General features: G+C 26.7%; 1 long non-coding RNA gene and 1 pseudogene across 3 annotated transcripts; both read right to left on the bottom strand.

The window, feature by feature from the left end:
- Positions 1-1408: 1408 nt before the first annotated feature.
- Positions 1409-7426, bottom strand: LOC129961648 (serine hydrolase-like protein; annotated as a pseudogene).
- Positions 7427-8794: 1368 nt separating this feature from the next.
- On the bottom strand, positions 8795-20589 carry LOC129962086 (uncharacterized). Of its 3 annotated transcripts, XR_008783883.1 has the most exons (7): positions 17447-20588; positions 15283-15297; positions 14246-14263; positions 12438-12452; positions 11342-11359; positions 10470-10512; positions 8795-8896 (listed from the first exon to the last, which is right to left on the bottom strand). It is a non-coding gene; the product is annotated as an uncharacterized LOC129962086 (long non-coding RNA). The 3 variants fall into 3 exon arrangements; XR_008783885.1 differs by lacking the exon at positions 15283-15297 and having other exon boundaries at positions 17447-20589; XR_008783884.1 differs by lacking the exons at positions 12438-12452; positions 15283-15297 and having other exon boundaries at positions 17447-20576.
- Between the last annotated feature and the right edge of the window lie 1212 nt (positions 20590-21801).

Here is a 21801-nt window from a genome sequence, read left to right as displayed (position 1 = left end):
ATATACTCTTAAATGCTCTTAAAGAAGTGCAAAAAGGAAATAAATGAAGTTTTACCAAATTTAATTTTACTTTTGAAAAAATCATATTTATATAGAAAAAGAGTTTTATGTTTGAAAGAATTGCATAGAAATTATAAATGTAATAATAAATTTTTTATATATTCATAATTTTATGAATAATTTTTATTTCAGAATTTTAATTGAGTGTAATCTGTAATCATTATATGAAATGGGATTAGTGGAAAGGAGAAATGTTTCATTTCTTTAATTTGTTCTTAAAATATTCTTATTTTTATTAATTAAATTGTAACCATAGGTTAATTTAGTGTAAAATTACTATGAATTTTTCATTTTTATTGTATTTAAACATTTTATAATAAATTATACAAGAAAATGTTGGAGTTCATGGAGAAATATTTGGTGTTTTTTTTTTTTTTTTTAATTTTATATAGACATTTTCTAATTTTATCTGCTGTTAAAATTTGCGGTATTCTTTTATTCAAAAATGATTGACGTTATTTCTCTCTCAAACATATCATACTTATTTTTCTAAAAAAAATTTTACACCCATGGAATTGAAAGCTGTTAAAGTAGAAAATATAGAAAGATATTATTAGATAAAAAAAAACGATTAAACTTTTTAATAAAACATAAAAAATATATCTTATTGAAACTTCCGCTTTAACACTATTGCACAATCCTGCATTTAGATTAGTGAAGATCCCCAAACAATGGGGATCGATAAATGTAAGCAGAACATGCACTCGTTTCAAACGAAAAATTAGGGAAAAGAGATGCAACCGGAAACTAAACGGTGGATACTATTTTGAAATGTACAGAATTATCAAAAGATCCCTTTGAAAAGACCCTGACGTTATAATAATGGAATAGCTAATCTCTCAAGTTTCATTTGTTAACACGGAGTCCTCTTTCTAATCTTTTGCAAAATTAGTTAACATTTTTAAATGCAAATAAGATTATTCTTGCATTATAATCTGTAATTTTTATGTACCCAATATAAAACTGTTTCATTCTGTAGTAACATTACTTATGTTTTGGTAATTTCTTTTTTACTAGCCCCTATATTTTTAAAAAATTATTTTACATATTTTTTTCATAGTTCTCTTTTTTATTTAATTGAATCTTTACTCTCTGATAACAACAATATATTCAGGATTTAAGGAAAAATCTTTGCTGCTGGACGAACTAAAATGTTAAACTGGAATAAAAATAATAAATAAAAAACTGAGGCAGAAATATTAAGTATAAATAATGCAAAGAGCAAAAAAGCAAATATACAAACCAAAAAATAACCAACAAGAAATAATGATTATGAGCTCATCATTAATACAAATAAAAATACTTTGCAAAATTAAATTTATTTTTAAATAGAAAAAATTATGGGAGATTACACAAATCTTATAAGAAGAGATTGAAATACGAATAGTGGTAAAAATAACAATATTCGTAAAAGAAATAGATCCTGAAAAGACTCACAACAATATTTTTTAGTGAAGTAATAATCTGTTTCTTTCTGTTCACTTTCAGTGAAGTAATCTTCTGTTTCTTTATATTCACTTTAAGTAAAAGAATCATGTAACTTTATGATCATTTTTAGTGAAAGTAGCGGGCGAATTTTTTTTTAAAGGATGTCCATTCTCCATAAATAATGTCCACCTCTCCATTCTGTCAAATAAATTGCATGAGAAATTAGATCTTTATCCTCGAGATGTTTTAAACAAATTTCTTTTTCCATCAGGTAGTTTCCTGATCTAAGTTTTTACATGTCAAAAAATTGTGTCTTTTTCCTTCTATACTTAGATATGTTTTCGAATTTAGATATTTGGTGTCTTATTTTATTTATCATATACAAATAAATAGAGCAGAATTTAAGCAGCCACTAAAAGAACAATATTTATAATCAAAATTTGATGTAAATTATTCTAATCAATAAGAATAAATAGGATTAATGCCAAAAATTTACAGACTGGATAAATGTTTTTGGAAAAAATTATTAATAAGTGGTGCTACTCTTTCCGGATTGTTCAAATGCACATAATGATTTCCATCAATTTCTGCAAGCTGAAAATTCTTGCATGTCTCTTTATATAAATTTAAAAAATCATTCATGCCTTCACGCAATCCGTGTAGTTCTGGAGCATCTTTTCCTAAAATGATCAATAAATTATTTCGCATGTTTCTCAAATAAGCCTTCAAAGTGTCATGAGAAAATTCAGAAGAAAGTTTCGCCTGGGTTCTAATGTCTCTTGAAAATATAACGCCTGTACCACACTTAGATAATTGGCAAGCTCTTTTCAGAAGAATGTCTGCATGTCTGCTTCTTCTTCTGTGATTTGGTTCAGCAATCCTCGAATTAGACGTTCGCGAGCTTCTTTGTAACTATACAGAGGAGGTTGTTTCAACAATTTTTGTTCGACTTTCAGCAATTCCTCCATATTTTGACACAAGGCATATCTCATCGCATTTTCATCATGAGAAAATGGCTTCACAAAATCAAGTAAAACTGTAGTTATTACACTTTCGGGGTATATGCAACAATACAGTAAAGCATAAGCACCACCTAAACTATGACTGATAATGCTGAATGTTTCCCATTTTAAATAATCCACCACTCTTTTGATTTCAAGCAATATATTTAAGTAGTGATAAATTGCACCATTTGGAAAATGGGAAGACAATCCTCGCCCTGGTAAATCGATAGCAACTACATAGAAATCTTGATTCAGAAGAGGTATGAGTTTGTCAAAGGTCCCTGCGTTGTCTTGCCAACCATGCAAAGCTAAAACAGGTTCGTGATGCTCTTCACCCCAAACTTTTGCAGCGATGAAGCCGTAACTTGTTGGGATCCGAATTTCTTGGGGATTCGACCAGTTAGGCATTGTTGAAATAAGAAGAGGAAATGTCTGAAAAAGAAATGTTTTCAATTCATTTAATTTGAACTCTAAGAATCTTCCTTTAAAAAGAAATATTATTTTTAAAGTAAAAGGCGTTGGAATAGGTTACGCCTTATCCATATCTGCATGTTTTATCTTCATAGATACTTAAGTATTTGCTTATAGAGGCTGATTGATTTGATTCATTAGTAATTCCTTCTTTCTTATTTTTACAGCAAAACCAAAAATCCGTTCTTGAATGAAAATTCCAATAGCTCAGTAATGGATTGTGATACTTTATTGTACACCAAAACACGAAACATAAGTACTAAAATACAGACGGAGCATATGCAAGATCAGTATTTGCAGTTAACATTAGCATACCAGCAACAAACTGTTATTATTCATAGCACAAAACATACAGAGCAAAAGTGAGAGTGATTGACTTTAGCTCTGTCTTCTTGTGTACAGCCGACCACCCCGCCACCACTGAACGAGGCAGTATCGACATGTGCTCTGTCTCTCAGTTTTTTAAACTTTACGTGGCAAGGCATAACTTCTAAAAAAGTATCGTAAATTTATTTATAATCAAGATATTATCGGAATTCTCGAATATTCTAGATCCTTCATTTCTATCACCAAATGGTCTGCAAACCAAGGATTATTTAGCATCCATTAGAGCTATCTGTAAAATTATCTTCCTTACCATGAAAGAAACTGTGCAGGGAAGCAATGCTTCAAGTTCTTACCGTTATAATCACATTTCTGTTATCGTCCTTCATGGAACATGTATCTATCATTCTCATTAACAAGAGGAATCAGTGTTGATATCTTCAAAAGTCGTGTTTTTTAAAAAGCCAAATAGAATTAGAGGGTAATACGAAATCGGCAGCAAACTTAAAAACCAAGGATTCGTTAAACAGTGACGGTAAAAATGTCTCGTTTGCTCAAAAAAAATAATTAAAAACAGGGGGGGGGTGTTTTTTTTTGTATATAATGCAACGATCCAATAATTTCAAGGCCATCTGATATTTTAAATTCTACCTTTTGATACAAGTACTTCCTGATTTCCATCAAAAATAATCGTAACTTCTTATTATATTTTCTATGCAAAGATGCTGTTTTACTCTTTCCCTTGTTAAAGAATTATTGATTTTTAAATTTTCATCGAACTTCTAAATCACCTTGCATATAAACAACGGTTGGGCTTTACATGCATAAAATATAGGGAAATATATAATCGTTTAGTTTAGGAAGTACGATATTAGAAGTAAAGGTAAACAATGAATATGAAAAATCTGAAATATCATTTTCTTGGCAAACGTTCTATTTCTATATGGGGAGAGGACTTATAAAAACAGAGAGGGTAGAAGAATACAACTTACTGTATTCTCCTACTGTTTGCTCTTAATAAACTCCACTGTAGCCACATATAAATTGCATAAAAAAATAAGCGTTAGCATCTTTGAAGCAAATCTTTATTTATAAATGAGAATTGAAGAAACCTAAGGTGATCTTTGACTGTTTATGTCAAATTTTAAATTTAGCCATATTATTATTATTAGAACTATTCTACTCTACAGAAATCTAACAACAAAAATTTTCTTATATTTTAAATATTTTCTATCATTCAGTTTAATGAGATCACGAAAATAAAGAAACGAGACATGAATCAACGAAACAAAGAGATTTTGTTTACAGTATGTTTCATAAACTATAAAGTAAAACTTCATACTTACGTATACAAAACATTGCATTAAGAAATGTCATTTTGAAAATAGATAATGACATCACGAAGAACACTTTCTTTAAATATTATAGGTGACACAAGAAAGCTAAAAAATATATCATAATACAGTGGAGAAGTTATTTGAAAGACAAGGAAGTGCAATAAACTATCGTTAATAAATAACATCTAAAATTATCAATTATTTTCAACCATACGTTTTTGACAAAATATTTTCTTATTTTGTAATAATATGTAGTGTAAAATTTTGGAATTTTAAGAATAAAATTTTGCATCTGGTTTCTCGGAAAGCTTAAACCAATTTTTAGAATAAATTGATTTTTTTGTACAAATATTATTTATTTTAAAGCATATGTATCAGTTTATTTGATAATATTTTGCCATTTTTGGAGAAATTTCAATCTTATTGTTTCTTGCCTTGTCATTATAACGTCCTTTTCTATAGCTAAAAAAACTGCTTCCAGTTAAAAACCTTCCGATTTAATAAAAACCGAATGCACATGTAGTTTGACAATATCTTTGTAACCCCCCCCCCCCGACTCTGCTACGATGGGTCAATTCTGAGTGTACTTTGTTCTTTTATAGTTTGTCTCCGCAAACAGCACTTGTATTTTTCACCGTCTAAAAAGCTATTTACCTTTGCAACAATAAAGACCTCAATAAGTATCAAAAGATACTATTCCATTTTCCATGTTTACACTGAGATCAAGCAAATACATTTAAACCATGTGGAAAATGAATACACGCAAACACTAGCGAAAGCACCACCTTTCGGAAAATATCCGATTTAAAAGTTCATAACAGTAAATTAGTGTCTCTACAGCGATAAGCGGAAGCTATCGACATATAACAGACATTTTTAGAAGAATCGATTATCTCTAAATGAATTGCATAATTTGTCTAATTAATTAAGTAAATTATTGGAGTTGAATTATTTTGATTTTCTTATTGTAAAAATAATTTCTTTTGAAAATATGAAAAACAGATTAAAATTTTGGTATCAGATATTTTTTGGTGAGGACAAAAATAATTTTATATGATTCGAAAAACAAATAAATTAGTAGAAATATTTCTCTATGAGATTCTGTTAATATATATATATATATATATATACATAATCATTTGGTATGTAATACAAAATTTTAAGGCTGATAATAATCATTACCTTACTCTTGAGGGTGTAGCAATTTATTGTTATAATTTTTCATTTTTTATTTAATTTATCGATCACTCTTTCAAAGTCTACATCTGATACCTTAATATAGGCCGCGGTGGCCTGGTGGTAAGGTCTTGGCTTCAGAACCGGAGGGTTTCAGGTTCGAGACCCAATTCCACCGTCTTGTAAGGGGGTCTGCTGCACGTTAAATCCGTCCCCCCGCTGGTGTGGTGTGGAGAGGAGGGTGCCAGTTCAGATGTCGTCCTCGTCATCTGACCGCGGTTCAAAATTACGAGGTCCGTCCCAAAATAGCCCTAGTGTTGCTTCAAACGGGGCGTTAATATAACTAAACTAAACTATACTTTAATATTGTTCTAGAATTAGTTTGTGTTTATTTCCTAACTGTTCCAAAGAAATATGTTGAAGTACAATCTATAAATAGAAATCCCCCACCCCTTTTCACCGCTTTAGGGAAACACAGAAACTTTTTTAAGAATGCAGTGATTCATTTTAGATGCTAAGGAATATGTATGACAAATTCTTTTTGATTCTGGAAATTTGTGGAATTGTATATGATTTAACAAAAAACAAAATAAAAGAATATTTGGTTATTGTTGGGATGAAGCGAGCGGACTATTTTTCTCGCTTAGGAATATCTGTGTGACTCCGCTTCTGGCGCTTCGTTCCGGCACCATTCCTCCCGCGAACAAGATGCTGTGTGCTTAATTGTAAATACCTGTGTTCTTTTCTTTTCGTTTTCTATGTCCAATAAATGTGCTGTCTTCAAAACCCATGCTGAGATTATTGAAAAGTAACAACAGTTATAATATATATAGAGAGAGAGAGAAAGAGAGAGAGAGATTAAGCTAAACAACTTTTCATAATGAGTCAAATTAACTTGAAACTTTTTCATTAATGATTTGAAATAATTAATAAATGAGCATTTCATATCCAATCTGTAAAAAAGCTGAGAATCTTCGGCATAATACATAGAAAAAATATCATACCTGCCTGTGGAATATATCGATGTTTCTCTTCAATTACTTATTTTGAAAAAAGTATTTCAGAATTCTTACATAATAACAAATAAGATCCAATATTGCTTACTCATTCTCTGAAAGCAAATCAAATTATGGATCTGTGTGATGAAGCAATTTTTTTAGTGTATTGTTTCAACAAATATCAGGATGTTAGATTATGCTTCAATGATGACGCTTGTTATAATGCGTGAATTTCAACTTTTTTATTTCATCGGAATCTTAACATTGCTGAAAATAAGAAAAAAATAAGTCTTGTTCACTGCGAGTAGGAGGCGTAAAGTTTTAACTGGAATGCTGTTATTTTGAGTAGTTTATTCCTTTGTTATCTTTATCATTTAGATAGTAGGCTTGTTACAGCTTATTTTGTCTTATATTATCAATTTCCTATGACTGTTTTTTTAGCTCTGACGTTACGACAGTTTCTATAAAGATGGAAAAAAAATTAATCCTTTGTCGCACAATAATGACAATTTTTGAAATCTCTATTAACAACATACAGTAATGATATTTTTTTACCGTGTTTGAAACTTATCTGGAAGAAATTACCCATTGATACATTTCTAGAATGATTAAACACTCTAAACAAGAAATATTTGAAAACTTTTGATTTCAAATTATTAATGATGATGAAATCTAGAATAAAAATATTGGAATTATGATGTTAAGTTATGAAGATATTTAGAAAAAAATTAATAAAATCGAAAGAGTTTATCTTTAGTCTCAGAACTGTGATCTTCTAATGAAATTTAATAGTGCAAAACTAATCATGAACTGATTCAAACATTAACACTGCTCATAAAAACATCAGATATTTTAGGTCATTATAAATAATTGTTTTGTATAAATTTATTATATACTGAATTATTTACTACTATTTCTGAGTAACTATATTAATTTATTTTGATTATCTTTAAGTTCTTACGAAAGCTAATATAAAGATTTTTGGTATAATTATTTTATTTTTGAAGCGAAATACTTATGAATACATTTTTCTGGTACTTTCTATGAACATTCCAATTATATAACAGCATCAACATTTTATAATTTTTAATTTATCAATAATTTGAGTTTTTTTACCTGTCTTAAAGGTAAAGGTTCTTGTTCTATACTCTCTGTGCCTCGATTTTGTGATGCATATTTAATTAGGTTATTCTTTTCAAACATACAAAATTATCAATAAGTCTATATTTTTTATTAAAAACTATTGTGCAAATCATGAGGGATAAAATCAACTGTTGGTACCTTCTCATTGAAAATCTACAAAGAAAAATTACCAATAAATTTAAACTTAAAATATCTTTATTCAATATGTTTGAGTTTATAAATAAAGTCTAAAATTTTATTTTAATTTTCATAAGAAAAATTCAGAAATTATAAATATAATACCTTCATTTATTGATCACTGAACCATAGAAGTGGTTACAAGATCAATTAGTCATGAAGATTATATTCAATATTCATATAGAATATTTTACAGCTTCCATCTGTTTAGGCATAATTGAATACTTTTTAATAAAAAGATAATTTAAAATAAAATTTTCAAAAATTATCAACACTTTTTTTAATTAATCAGTATTGAATGTTTATTTCCATTGTACAAAACTGACTGGTTATTAAAAAAAATTCTTAACAATAAAAAAATATGCAAATAAAGGGAAGGAGTAAGATAAAAAATCTAAAGTATGTCAAGATTTTGAAATTTCTTAAACAATCGTATGTCAAATATTTCAAAAACCTATAATCTTAAGCCCATCTATACCAAATGAAAATCTAATAATAGTGCTTGAAAAATAGTATATCAATTTGTATACTATTTTTGAAAATAGAATAATAATTATAGAAGGCTTCACTATTTTTTTAATACAGTATATGCCAAATCATATGATTTATATTGTTTTATGATTCAAATCTTAAGCAGAAATGGAAAGCAAGCTTTAAAATTTAAAATCACCAACAATTATAATATATATTTTATTTGATCTCTTTGAACATATTTTAATACTTTGAAGTTCAATTCTTTTCTTCTCCGTTGATGAGTGTAATATTGTAAATGAGGCATCTGAAAAAGAAAATGTTTGTAGTAAGTACGATTAAACCACTTCTAATATATACAGTAAAAATTTAGCTTTTTCACTTAATTCTAGCTTGAGGGTTTCGAGGCAAATCTATTATAAAAAGATTAATTTCAAAATATCAGCATGATACGCAGAAAGCAGTGGTGACTCTTCAAATAAAGTTGATATTCATTGCCAATTCTTGCAATCTTTTCAAAATTATTAGTTGTTTTTTTCTGTCATATTTGTGAACTCGTTTCGATTGCAATATGAAATTGAAAATAAAAATCGATTTTAATAAATAATTCACATTTTATAAAATCAGCTTTAATATGAATATCTGGCACTATTCTTCATATTCCCATATCGACGGAATTGGATCAGAGCTTTTTCTCAGTGCAGCTCATTATAAAGCAGAATTCAGTAAATGCGCATGTCAAAATAATACATGAATAAGTAAATTATTGAGATGGCGAAATTAAGCGCCCCATTCCGAGGAATTTCACAAATTAGAGCTTTTACTATCCTCCTTTTTTTTCTTCTTTTCTTTTTTCTCTCGCTCTTTCTTTTTCATCACTCTTAAATTATCTTGCAATGTTATTTTACATTTTTTTCTTTAAGACTTTCGAGCCTTCTTTCTTACTTCATATTATTCTAAAGTTGTTTTTTTTTTTCATTTATCTCAAAAAAAAATTATTCAGATAAATATGATTTCTCTTCCTAAAGAAAAATAAACACTTTAGAAGTGCGTTTAAAAACCAGCTTCCTTACAATGAATGGAGCAGATTAAGCTAACATTCAAACCTGCTTACTAAATGCTGTCAAAAAAAAATTTTAAATCAAAATCTGACTATAAATCTGAAAATTTTGATTAAGATAGGCTGAAATTGGATTTTTTAGACTGTGTTTGCAGCCCTAAAGAACTTCGAGTAAATGGAATATCAATGTCAGAAGCAAAAGCATTATAGCTAATGATCTTTTAAATATTATAAAGCAGACTTATTTTAAAAGCAGGGAAATCATACTAGAATGCTTATGGATATATAATATTATTTAATTTCTGTCTTCGATTTGCTTGGTGCTAATTTCAAGAACAATAAAAGAAATATTACTCTGTTATTTCCCAAACATAACGCATCATGTGGAAAATGGAACACAAACTAATATAATGATAGGTTTTTCTAAAGTAATTTTCAACTTTTCTTAATAAAGAATTAGAAAGAATAAAACAAATCAAGAATTTATTCATTAGCGTACTTCTACAAGAATTTTAGATGTTTTTTTTTAAGAAATATGTACGATTTGCTCATAAAATTATGTATATAAGTAGTTATTCATTCACTAATAAATTGATTCTTCCATTATGTCTAAAATGCTATATGATAAAAATTTAGCATTTTAATTATGAATGAATTTCATTTAATGAGCTAAAATATATTTCATTCTTTCAAATTTCTTTCTAAAATCAGTGCTAGTTATGATTCATATCGTTTATTTTAGAAACTATAAAAAGAATTAATGGACATTAGTCTTAAAAAATGTGTAAAAAAACTATGGTGAATTAAATTCAAATATTACCTTATTATAATGGCTTTTTGTAGTTCCATCTAACCTAATACACCTAAATAAAGGAAAATGAAATAAAAGTTAACTGTTTCAATAAAAATGCTTCGAATTCATATATTTTATCTTACATCTCTATCATCTTCTAATATATGATCTAACAAAAATGCTCACCAATTAAAAATATTATAAACTTTAAAACACTATAAACTAAATTAAAAATATTATAAAATTTAAAAAATTATCATTTAATCTTTTTACTACAAAATAATTAGAATTCTGCTTATGGAAATAATTTTTGAGAAATTATGATTTCATAATGTCTTCAGAGCATTACTTGTTCTAGTGAAAATCTAATTTCCAAACCATATCTGTTACGATCAGTTTTTTGATATTTTGTGTGTTAAGTCGCACAGATTTTTATTCAAAGATTATTATTAATTCATGGATTCAATATCTCTTTTTTTTAAAAAAAATGACAATTTAAAAAATTTATAAGAATTTTTATTTCCGGAAAGCTAAATTTAATTTCACAAATATTCAAATAAAATTCAAAAGACTTTTAAAATTTGAGTTAATACAATATCTTTTGGAAATACCATGGATTATTATACTGTTCTGTCCTTTAAAATTTGTAAATCTATCGTACTTAAATGAATTTAAAAAATCTGTTTTTAAATCCTTGAAGAGTATTCCTTATTCTAAAAGCATGTAAAGCCTTCCAATATAAAAATCTTTAGATCAATGTTCATTTTTTATTTTAAAATGTTTAATCTCTGACAAAGATAAAAATCATAAAAATTTCATTCTCTGTCTTAATAACCGCCCTCACAAGTATGTACTATTTTATAACAGAAAATGAACTGCAATGAATGATGGAACTTTACCTCCAACGATGTTGCCAGCTGAAATTGAAACAATATAAAATTATTCATCATTTTTTTACTTTGAAATTCATTAAATAATGATTCATAGGCATAAAAATTCAAGAAAAAGTGATTTAATAGCAATTTTTGAAAATGAATATCCGAAAAATCTTTATTGTCACATTATTAAGACACATTCTCTATTTATCATTAATTCAAAAACGTGTTGAATACATTTTTATTGAATTTTTGGTTTTATGTAGAAATTTTCAAAAGTGTAATCAACTCCAATCAAAAGATTGAGAGCCGATTATATTTCATTACAAGAAGAGTATTTGATAAAAGTATACAATTTTCCATTCTGAAACAAATTTCTGTAGGTAGGTGATAGATTAATGACACTTTCAACACATACAGCAAAATTCATGAATCAAATACCATCTATCTTAGATTTCAGTGCTACAATTAAATTCTGGTTTAGTCCATTTAGCCAAATTAGGACTAAAAAAAATTTTTTATTACTATATATTATTTTATTATATATATTATTTTATATATTATTATTTTATTATATATATTATTTTATATGTTATTATTTTATTATATATATTATTTTATCCCTGGCATACTGGTGCCATGAGTGATTAAGTAAAAGTTAATTTACTTATAAAGATAAATGAGATAAATTCATTTCCAACGCATAATATTATTTGTTTGTAGAAAAAATTAGAAATTTTTCAATAATATTCATTTTTGCTGAATTTCATTCTAGTGCGTAAAGTACTTATCTAATTTACCATTAAAGTTATTTTTCAAAAAAATATGAAAAAAAATACTAAAGTTATGAAAAATTTGAACCATAAGATTTTTTTTCAGCTATTAAATTAAAATTTCAATTAAGATTGGAGTGTTATTGTCTGAAATAAATTCAGACATTTTCGTAAATTTACTGTAAAAGAAAAAAAGTATATGCATTTATCACTTTGTTGTTTAATCAGATTTTTTTTATTTAAAATATTTTTGAAAATGATTATTCACTACAAATTTTACAAAAATTACATTAATTTTGCATTAATCCTAATCCATAGATAAAAAAAGTTAATTTTATATTTCTCACCTCCTGTTAAAGCACCTAAAATAAAAATGCATAAAAATATTAGTAATTTTAATTACAAATTTTCCCTGATTTTTTTTTTTCATAAAGCAGAAATTAACTATGAAAAATTGAACTATTCAAAACTGAATTATACTCAAAAGCACTGCCATGAATTTCAGCTAGGAAAACAACGATAATGTCATTTTCATTTCGAACTGTTATTGATAGAAATGAAACATTTTGGAGATTTCTCTTCGTATTTTAACGCTGCATGGAAACTTACAGCCAAAGTAACTTTGCCTCTTATTTCAAATAAAATTCTTCCATTACAGAAAAATAAAATTTTTCACTCCCTAGCTTTGTATTTTAGACCTGAGACAGTTGAAAACTAGAAGCTTTCAATGCAGTGTCTACCATCTGCACTTTGAATGCGGTTTTCAAACCTGTGACTAAAATTGTCTTTTGATTGACATAGTTTACATTGAACCAAAGAAAAAAATCTCCTCTCCAAACATAGTCAATAAACTTTTTTATTATTACTGTGTTTTTAATAAAAATTTCTATAAAAGATTTTATGAATAAAATTATTTTTGTTTAGTCTATGTTAATAATATGTACTAGTAATTTTGAAATGAATGATTTTACAATAGACGTCGAGTTAATATTTCCATTTATGTATTAAAGAGATCAATTTCCTCTTCTAGGGTTAATACTTGGTTACGTTTTTCTTTTCATTGGTTTCTTCTGTCAATTGTATCAGACATCCGAGTGAAGAAGCAATATCGGAGTAAATAAATTTTTAAAAAAAAGTGTATAAAAATCTAAATATGAACAAATGATGATAGCTATTTATAATACCTAATAATATTTCAGCATATTTATTTATTTTCTGCAATATCTTAGAAGTCCATACTACATTGACAAACATTCTTGAATCATTCTCGAATCATCATTAATCTTTTATGTCATATTTTTATCATACTTTTATAGTTAATACTGGCATAAAGAAGAATAGATTGTACTTAATACAACTTCGAGTCAAATCATAATGATTAGGATGTAGTAATTTGATGGCACAATCCCAACATTTATGGTCATGTATCTGATATTCCATCATTATTAAAACATCATTTCTTAACAACTTTAGAAGTCATGAAAAATACTAATAAAAACTTTGAATGTATAATGGGATTTTATCTATCAAATGAATTTTTTACTGATTGTTATCATTGTAGTTGTTGTTGTTTTCTTTTCAAATAGTAATATACCAGCATCTAACATTTAAAAGGTTAGTACAAGTTCTTATAGAAAAGCGCTTGCTTCAATTTCTTATCTCAAACCGAAATAATCTCTGTAAATAAATTATTAGTGAATAAATTAGCAAATCAAATTAATCTAATGGGATTTTTAAGTCAAATCCAAAAATATCTTATTATTCCATAACTAGGAACAATGTCCCTTTAAATGGTTAATCCGAGTGAATCAAAAGATCTTCTATTGCATCACTGAATATGCCAGAATTATAAGAGGATTTAAAACATTATAAGGGATATCGATATGATAGCTTCATCACATCGGTATCCCTTATAATTCATAGCATTTGTTGTTAGGTGAATTAAAAAAAATATTTTTAATTAATCAAAAGAATTAATTTAATATACTTTAAGTAACATAATAAAAAACTACTGAGGTATAGCTAATGATGAAAAGATCAATATATAGAAAATGAATAAACACATCTTTAACAATTCAAGAGAATTAAATTAAATTAACACTGTATTGCTTATATATATCTCGTAAATTATGATTTCAACTTAAAAATAACTTACCACGAATTATTCGGCCAACTGAAAAATGAATGAAAAATTAATTAGATAAGTAATTTTAAAGAGCTAAATCAAAGAAAAGAACAATAAATAGATGTTGAATGCATTATTTACTGATGATTAAAGGCCATTAAGGTACGGATCGAATTAATTAAAGGTGTTTCAACAGATTTCTTGCAGATGTCGTTTTTAGCAGCTCTTGAACTCTAAAAATGACTCCACAAAAGATATCTCTTGAGAATAAACTTTAATTTGTTAGTGAAGTGGAATCTAAGCTCCATTTTTCGAATAACTATATTTTTTAAAATAGCTCTATGAAGATATTTTTTATCAGTTCAGATTTCAAATCAATTAAGATAAGAATTTCAGTGGTAATTATTTTATATTTATGAAATTGTGATGCATTTTACTTATTGCTTATATTTTGTTCTTTTGGATCTCCTATACTTGTAAGAGAAAAAAGAATTTTATATAAAAAGTATATATCCTTTGTGTGTGTGTGTGTGTGTGTGTGTGTGTGTGTGTGTGTGTGTGTGTGTGTGTGTGTGTGTGTGTGTGTGTGTGTGTGTGTGTGTGTGTGTGTGTGTTTTGGGGGGGGGGCGGGGTAAGATTTCTCTACATTTGTAAAGATCAAAATATAAAATGTAAAAACAAAATTCAAACTTCTACTTAGAATTTTTGTTTCATCTTGAGATAGTATACTATTTTCTAATATAGATTTCTATAAAAAAAGAAAAATACTTTTTTTTTCTTTAGAACTTTTTTCTCGGAATGTACTTTATATTTACTTCTTTACATTATAAAAAATATAAATGCACATATATTTTAATTTAATTATTAAATATTAATTACATATATATATATATATATATATATATATATATATATATATATATATATATATATATATATATATATATATATATATATATATATATATATATATATATATATATATATATATATATATATATATATATATATATATATATATATATGCTATTCTTAAATCCTTTTTATCAAAATAACATTTCACTTACCTCCTGTAGCTATGCCTGCAAAATAATAATTAATTACAATTTAAAATTAGTTATTTTTTGCTATAAAAAATTTTATAATATTCTTTACTTATTTATTCAATTCAATTGGAATATTGAAACAGGTATTTAAATTAATAAAAATTAGTAATTAACTAGTTACCTATTTCAATGATATATCAGAAAAAGTTTTTGATGTTTCATTTTAACTTGAGATAAGGCCTTTAAAAAATTTTAAATCATGTTGTGAATTCTTTTTTAAGTGATACTGATAATTAATTACAATTAATTACAATTTAATGAAAATTGATTACAACTAAACGAAGAAATCTTTCTTCGTTGAGTTAGAATAATAATAAGACACGTTCTATCTAAAAGCGTTGTTCATTGCGTTTAGCAACTGAATTACAATTAAGTTCATTTTAATCTTTATAAGGCAAAACTCCGAGAAATTTTAAAGCATTATAATTAATCTTCGATTAAAAAGAGAGCCACTTTTCTTCAAACTCACTTTTAAAACTAAAACTATTATCAAAGAAAAACTATTAGAAAAATATTCAGAAAGTTTATGTCAGAAAAATCTGGCTTAGAACTGATTTTTTTTAAGAAAAATTTTTGAAAATACCATAAAATATTATAAATGTATTATAGCACATGCAAAATATTTTCAAACGTTTCAGTCTTATTATAACTAATTATTAATCAAATTTTTGGCATTCAGATTTCAAAAATTTGAAACTAGGAAGGTGGCAATAAAATACCTTCAGTTCCGTTCATGAATGTTATACGAACTGCTTCTAAAAAATAGTTCGCCACTGAGTGAGTTTTCAAATTAACAAAATTTTATCTTTCTGCCAGACTGAAAATTACTATAATCAGCATAAATTTGGAAACCAATTTTGCGAACTTCTTTTAAGAGATTCAATCATATATAAATATTCCCTTTTGAATCTAAAATAATATTTATCAACTTTATAAATAGGTGATATCGAAATTTATGTGAATACAAAATAGAGAAAAAAATTATTCTTTCCTACATTATTTATTTTTTTAGATTTTTCTTTCTGCTATTATCCATTTTACTCAATTCTTTTATGTTATATTTTAATCACTTATACTTACCACCGGTTCCTAAAACATCAAAAATATTTTAGCAAATAATCTATTTGTTTCAAAGAATCAAAATAATTCTTGTTTATTTTATATTATCAAAATTTAGTATATTTTATTTCAATCTTACATTGTTAGTTAAGATGTTTATTGCTTAATCGTAGAATATGTTTCGTCAAGGTTTGGCTTTATTTATATAGTCTTGTTCTAGCTGTGAATAAAAAAAAATGCTGACATAATTTAAAAAGATTAAATATTAAAAAAATTCCTCATTTATGATAATTTTAATTAAAGAGTTTAATGATATTTACATATACCCAATAGACATATTTCGGGATGTTTAATCGTAATTTCCAATTCAGGAAATTCTTATTTTAATTTCGCGATTAATTCCATTTTATCAAGAATATCTACCCAAATTCATAAGTCGAGGACTCGTGAAGTGATGTGGATTTTTCTATTGATAAAGTAAATAACCTTAGATCACTTAGAATCTGATTCCAAGAAGGCAATCTACTCATTATATGATATTCTATTGCTTTTTTGAAAGGTTTTAGAAGAAAATTGGCGCATATATTTCGTTTAGAAACAAAGTTAAAGAAACAGAAAACCTGGATAGAACAATTCTTTTCTAAAACGCACATTCACGTGCCAGTTTTGAATAAAGCTAAGAACACGATATACTCTTAAAAATTTATCTTACTCGAATAAATGATAAAATTCGTAATCTTCTTCCCTAGCAGAATTCCTCCGCCATTATCTGTTTTAACCCATAATGGTGCTGGTGGATCCTTTAACTTACTCGTGTCGCATATGTTTCTTCATATATATATATATATATATATATATATATATATATATATATATATATATATATATATATATATATATAATGCAGAAAATGCAATATTAAAACATTATATTTAACACTTAACTATTAACTATACTTTTTCGGTTAATATCGCATGCCGTTAATAAATTACATAATATGATTGGATCAACATTTTTGAAGATAAGTAGTCTTCAATTCTTTCAAATACATGAAAATTACACTTACCTGTATCACCTTTACCTTCAAAATTAAAATTAATTAGTACTGTTGGAAAATATCATCTCGGTAGAAATATGAAATGCGCAGAAAAATAACTCAGAGTAATGCAAAAAATTATATATATATCTATACGTAAAAAGGCGGTGATATCCACGGAATCGAGTATATTTCGTTATAATTTGCAGAGGCATGGTTGAAAACTACAGAAGTAGAGAACTCAAAATATGGAACTTGATCTAGCAAGCAAAAATACAAAAATGATATAGAAACGATGATTTCATATCTTATTATGCCATATTTATTACAAGGAATGCCACAATCGTCAATTTCAAAACATGTCTCACAGTGACAATAGAAGAACTGATGGATGAAGGATGATCTCTGGAGAAAAACTGTACTCTCGCACACAGAAACAGCGGCCTATGCTCTAGCTTCCATAAACGAAAGAGAGCCACACGAAAAGAGGTTAAGCCATAAATCTGACGAATGGGTTGGCAAAAGTATGATACTCTCCCACTCCCCCCAATGGTAAAAAAAGTAGTGCTGATATACTAGTGAATATTGAAAGAAGTACTGATATTCACTAAGAACATTCATATGCCCTCAATTATTATTTTTCCCCAATGCAATTACCCCTTCACACAGCATGTAACGAATGGGATGATGCTTATTTCAGGAATGTATGCATCTTCATATTATTAATATTCTATCATATTTTTTTTTCTGTTTTACTGTGAACTTACCAAAATATTATAAAAATTGCTTGTTTTGATGTGAATTACATATTTGAAAGTTTGATTATCCTTTTAGAATGGAAAACAATTACGGATATTTACTATTGATGAGGATTACTCTAAAACATTTTTTTCTCAAAATTTCAATGAATTTTCGAAGCATTATCTCTATCTCCAATACTAGATCGAACTTAATTCCCTAAAACAGCGAATCTACTCTAATTATTAAGATAGTTTATCTATTATCAGTTGTTCGCAGTCATATCAATTATAAAGAAATATTTAAGTTTCTCGGATTCTGTAAGAATACCAAATACATTTAAAGATTTCATTAAAAAGTTCAATATGCAATCAATCCTGTTAAATACTTTTTCAAACTTTCAAATAAATATTTTATTTTTCAGAATATAAGAAATAAATTCTAAGTGTAGCGTTATCCGTTGCTATTTCTTATTCAAATTGACTGAAATTTAAAACCATTAAAAAGTTAATTATAAAATTGAAAGCTCTATTTGATAGCAGTATTATATCGTCTTTCTCAAAAAATATTGCTATTTGAAAAATTTTGACATATAAAGGGAAGAAAATAGTAATAAGGTGAGTTTTAATTAATCTAGAAATTTCAATTAAAATAGTTTCTCGGAGTCTCACGAGATGTCGCTACGAATGTGTACTATAAAAGAGATCGTAAACGAAAATTGTCTAATTTCACTTCATTCGTTTTTTAATTTGTCTTCTCGCTTTTTGTTACATTCATCTAATTTTCAATTCCAGCCAACTTAGCTTCAAATTAAGATCACTTTTTTTTACAAATTGATATTTATGTGATGAAAATATGACAATAGCACTGTGGAAATTGTTTCCAACATTAAAACTTCTACTTCTAAATTTTATTTTCTAGAGGAATAAAAGTAAAAGAACTGAAATGAAAATTTGTAAGTTATGATTATGCGCAGAATAATTCCAAGGCTTTCGTTATTTTTTTCAGGTGGGGAGGGGGGAATAGGCTGGGCTATTGTATTATCTCTTAAAGTTTCCTTTTTGAAAGCCTCACTCATTAAATTTCTTATCTATAATCTTTTCAATATAGAACTTAGTAATATTTTCCACAACGTCTCAAAAGTCATTTGAATTCGAAGTTGTTGGTTTATTAAAATTCATCCTAAATATTAATTTTGCCAAAGGATTGTATAATCAATTTGTCATAAAAAAATATCAAAAAAAATCTGAAAATAATTTTAACTGCAAAGTATCTAATCAAACCACTGTACTCTGTCATCCAGAATCTTTATTTGTACTGATTCTGTCTCATCCTTATTTTTGCTTAGTAATATTTCTTCCTGCAACAAAATTGTAGTGAATTTTCAAATCACTCTTTACGAGCTTAAAGCAAGAGGAATTAGTGTCTGTTTTTCTCATGTCCGAGGTCAGTCTGGCATTTTAGGAAATGAAAGAGCAACCTACAAAGCTAAACATCATTGATCCTGTGAGCATCCCCAAATCTGACATTCGTAATGAGAATCGCAAAAAAGGCCATTCTCTTATGGAATGAGCTGTACCAAAATTCGTCAACTGCCTCTTTAACCAAATTATTTTTCCCCAGAATTTCTCAAAGGTTGAATAGCAAGCATTTTTTCAGTGATTTCCACTTAACAAAACTGCTTACTGGATACGGTAATTTCAATTACTATCTCAAGAAATTTGGATTATCGAACACTGATCTGTGCTCTTGCAGCGTGGGTGGAGTTCAAAATGTCGAACACTTGCTTTTTGATTGCTCCAAACTTACTGAAGGGAGAAGAGATTTTATTGTGGATCTCGATGCCTGTAATATTAAGTTTCCACCTCCGCTTCATGTTTTGGTCGACTACAAAATGGCTTTTTTCTCATTCTGTAAATGTATTGCCTTTTCTGCTTCAATTTTTAATTAGTTTTGTTGTTTATTTTTTCCTGCTGTTTTTATCCTTATTTTTATATGTACATATTTTTATCTATGTATGTAGTTGTTTCTACTTACTTCTGTAAGCCTTGTGCTGTACTTTGTGGTGCACAAGGATTGACTTATTAATAAAAAAAAATTTTCTAATCTTATCTTATCTTATCTTATCTTTCCTTGAATCTAATCTTATCTTATTTAATATCTTAAATATCTTAAGAATAACAAATGTTTAAACTCCGAGAATTTCAATTTAAGAACGACATTTTCAATCGCATTTATCTCCAAATGTAAAAATGTAGAATCCTCAATACTTCAGCAAAATAAGCGTGGAAATATTTAACAATTGAAGCTTTCTAAAGATATAAAATGTATTTCCTTACCTCTTCCTACAGTGCCTAAAATGAACAAAGCATATATTTATGTAAATGCTTTTATAGAGGAAATAAGTTTAAATTTTGTATGTTCGTAATTTTGTTAATTGTTATTTGTATAGATTGAAAAATGCAAAAATTTTCAAACGGCTAAACATTTGCTTTCTTCTTCACTGGAACATTTTTAAATAAAAAGCTAAGAGAATTGTGATAACTTTTTGTGTTCATATGAAAATAATTTAAAACAGATATCAGAAATTTGTAGAATTTTTGATTGTATGAAAGATATTTCAATGTTTCACCGATTTTAACGATATTCTTTATTTATTGTCACCATTATATAATCATGACTAACTAAAAATCGTTTTAATTTGATTATAATTAATTTTAGCATATAGCGTTATTAGTTATTTAAGAAGATAATAAAAAATAAATATATGTATCTTCTATAATTAAAATCCTATTCTTTCATTGTAAAACTGTAATTATTCATTAGAAAATTAAGAAATTTTGAGGTGAAAGAAAAATATGTAAAAGAGTATTTTTATTTTTAATATACTTTAAAATTGAGACTGTCAACTAATCATAGAGCAACATGTTCAATATGATAACTATAATTGTCAACAAAGCTCTAACTTATTTATATGCTATATTCAACAATTAATCCAGATAAATATTAAAATTATGCATTTTTAAACTTAACTAATATTTATCTCTGATAATTTATGATAACTTATAAGTATTTATCTCTGATAACTTATGTCTTATGATAATGATAACTTATAAGTCTTTCATCATCACATTCGAAAATGGAACAGATTCAGGGCTGGTGATCGAGTTGGTCGAGTACTTAGAAAAGTGATATCTCATGACCGTATATCTTTGTAAACGTTTCTTAAAAAGCCTTCTTAGCACAACGTATTGAAATTGGATCGGTTTCGTCTTAGTTTAAAGATCAGTTCACAAAATAGTGGTATATCTGAGACATTCAAATACTTTATTTAACAGCAATGGTCAGGATTTGTTCGTAATAAAGAAATAAAATTAAAGTCAGTTTTATTAGTTCTACGGGAAAGAATGACATTAAGATAAATTATGCAAAAATTCACACCAGAATGCTACTCCTGTATTATTTTGTTTTACAGTAATAAGCCTTCTGAGTTGATATTCAAAATATTTTTAATGTCTTTCTATATTTCATTTAAAAATTAGTAAACAATTTTTAAAACAATATTTATGACTGCAGATAACTTTCTTTAAAAGAAACTTCTATTATAGAGATCTTGTATTATGGAAATTGATTTTTTTTAAAAAGGA

Source organism: Argiope bruennichi, chromosome 2 (assembly GCF_947563725.1).
Source record: "Argiope bruennichi chromosome 2, qqArgBrue1.1, whole genome shotgun sequence".
Classification (NCBI taxonomy): Eukaryota; Metazoa; Arthropoda; class Arachnida; order Araneae; family Araneidae; genus Argiope; species Argiope bruennichi.
The sequence above is the reverse complement of the archived record's forward strand: the minus strand, read 5'-3'. Positions and strand labels throughout refer to the sequence as shown.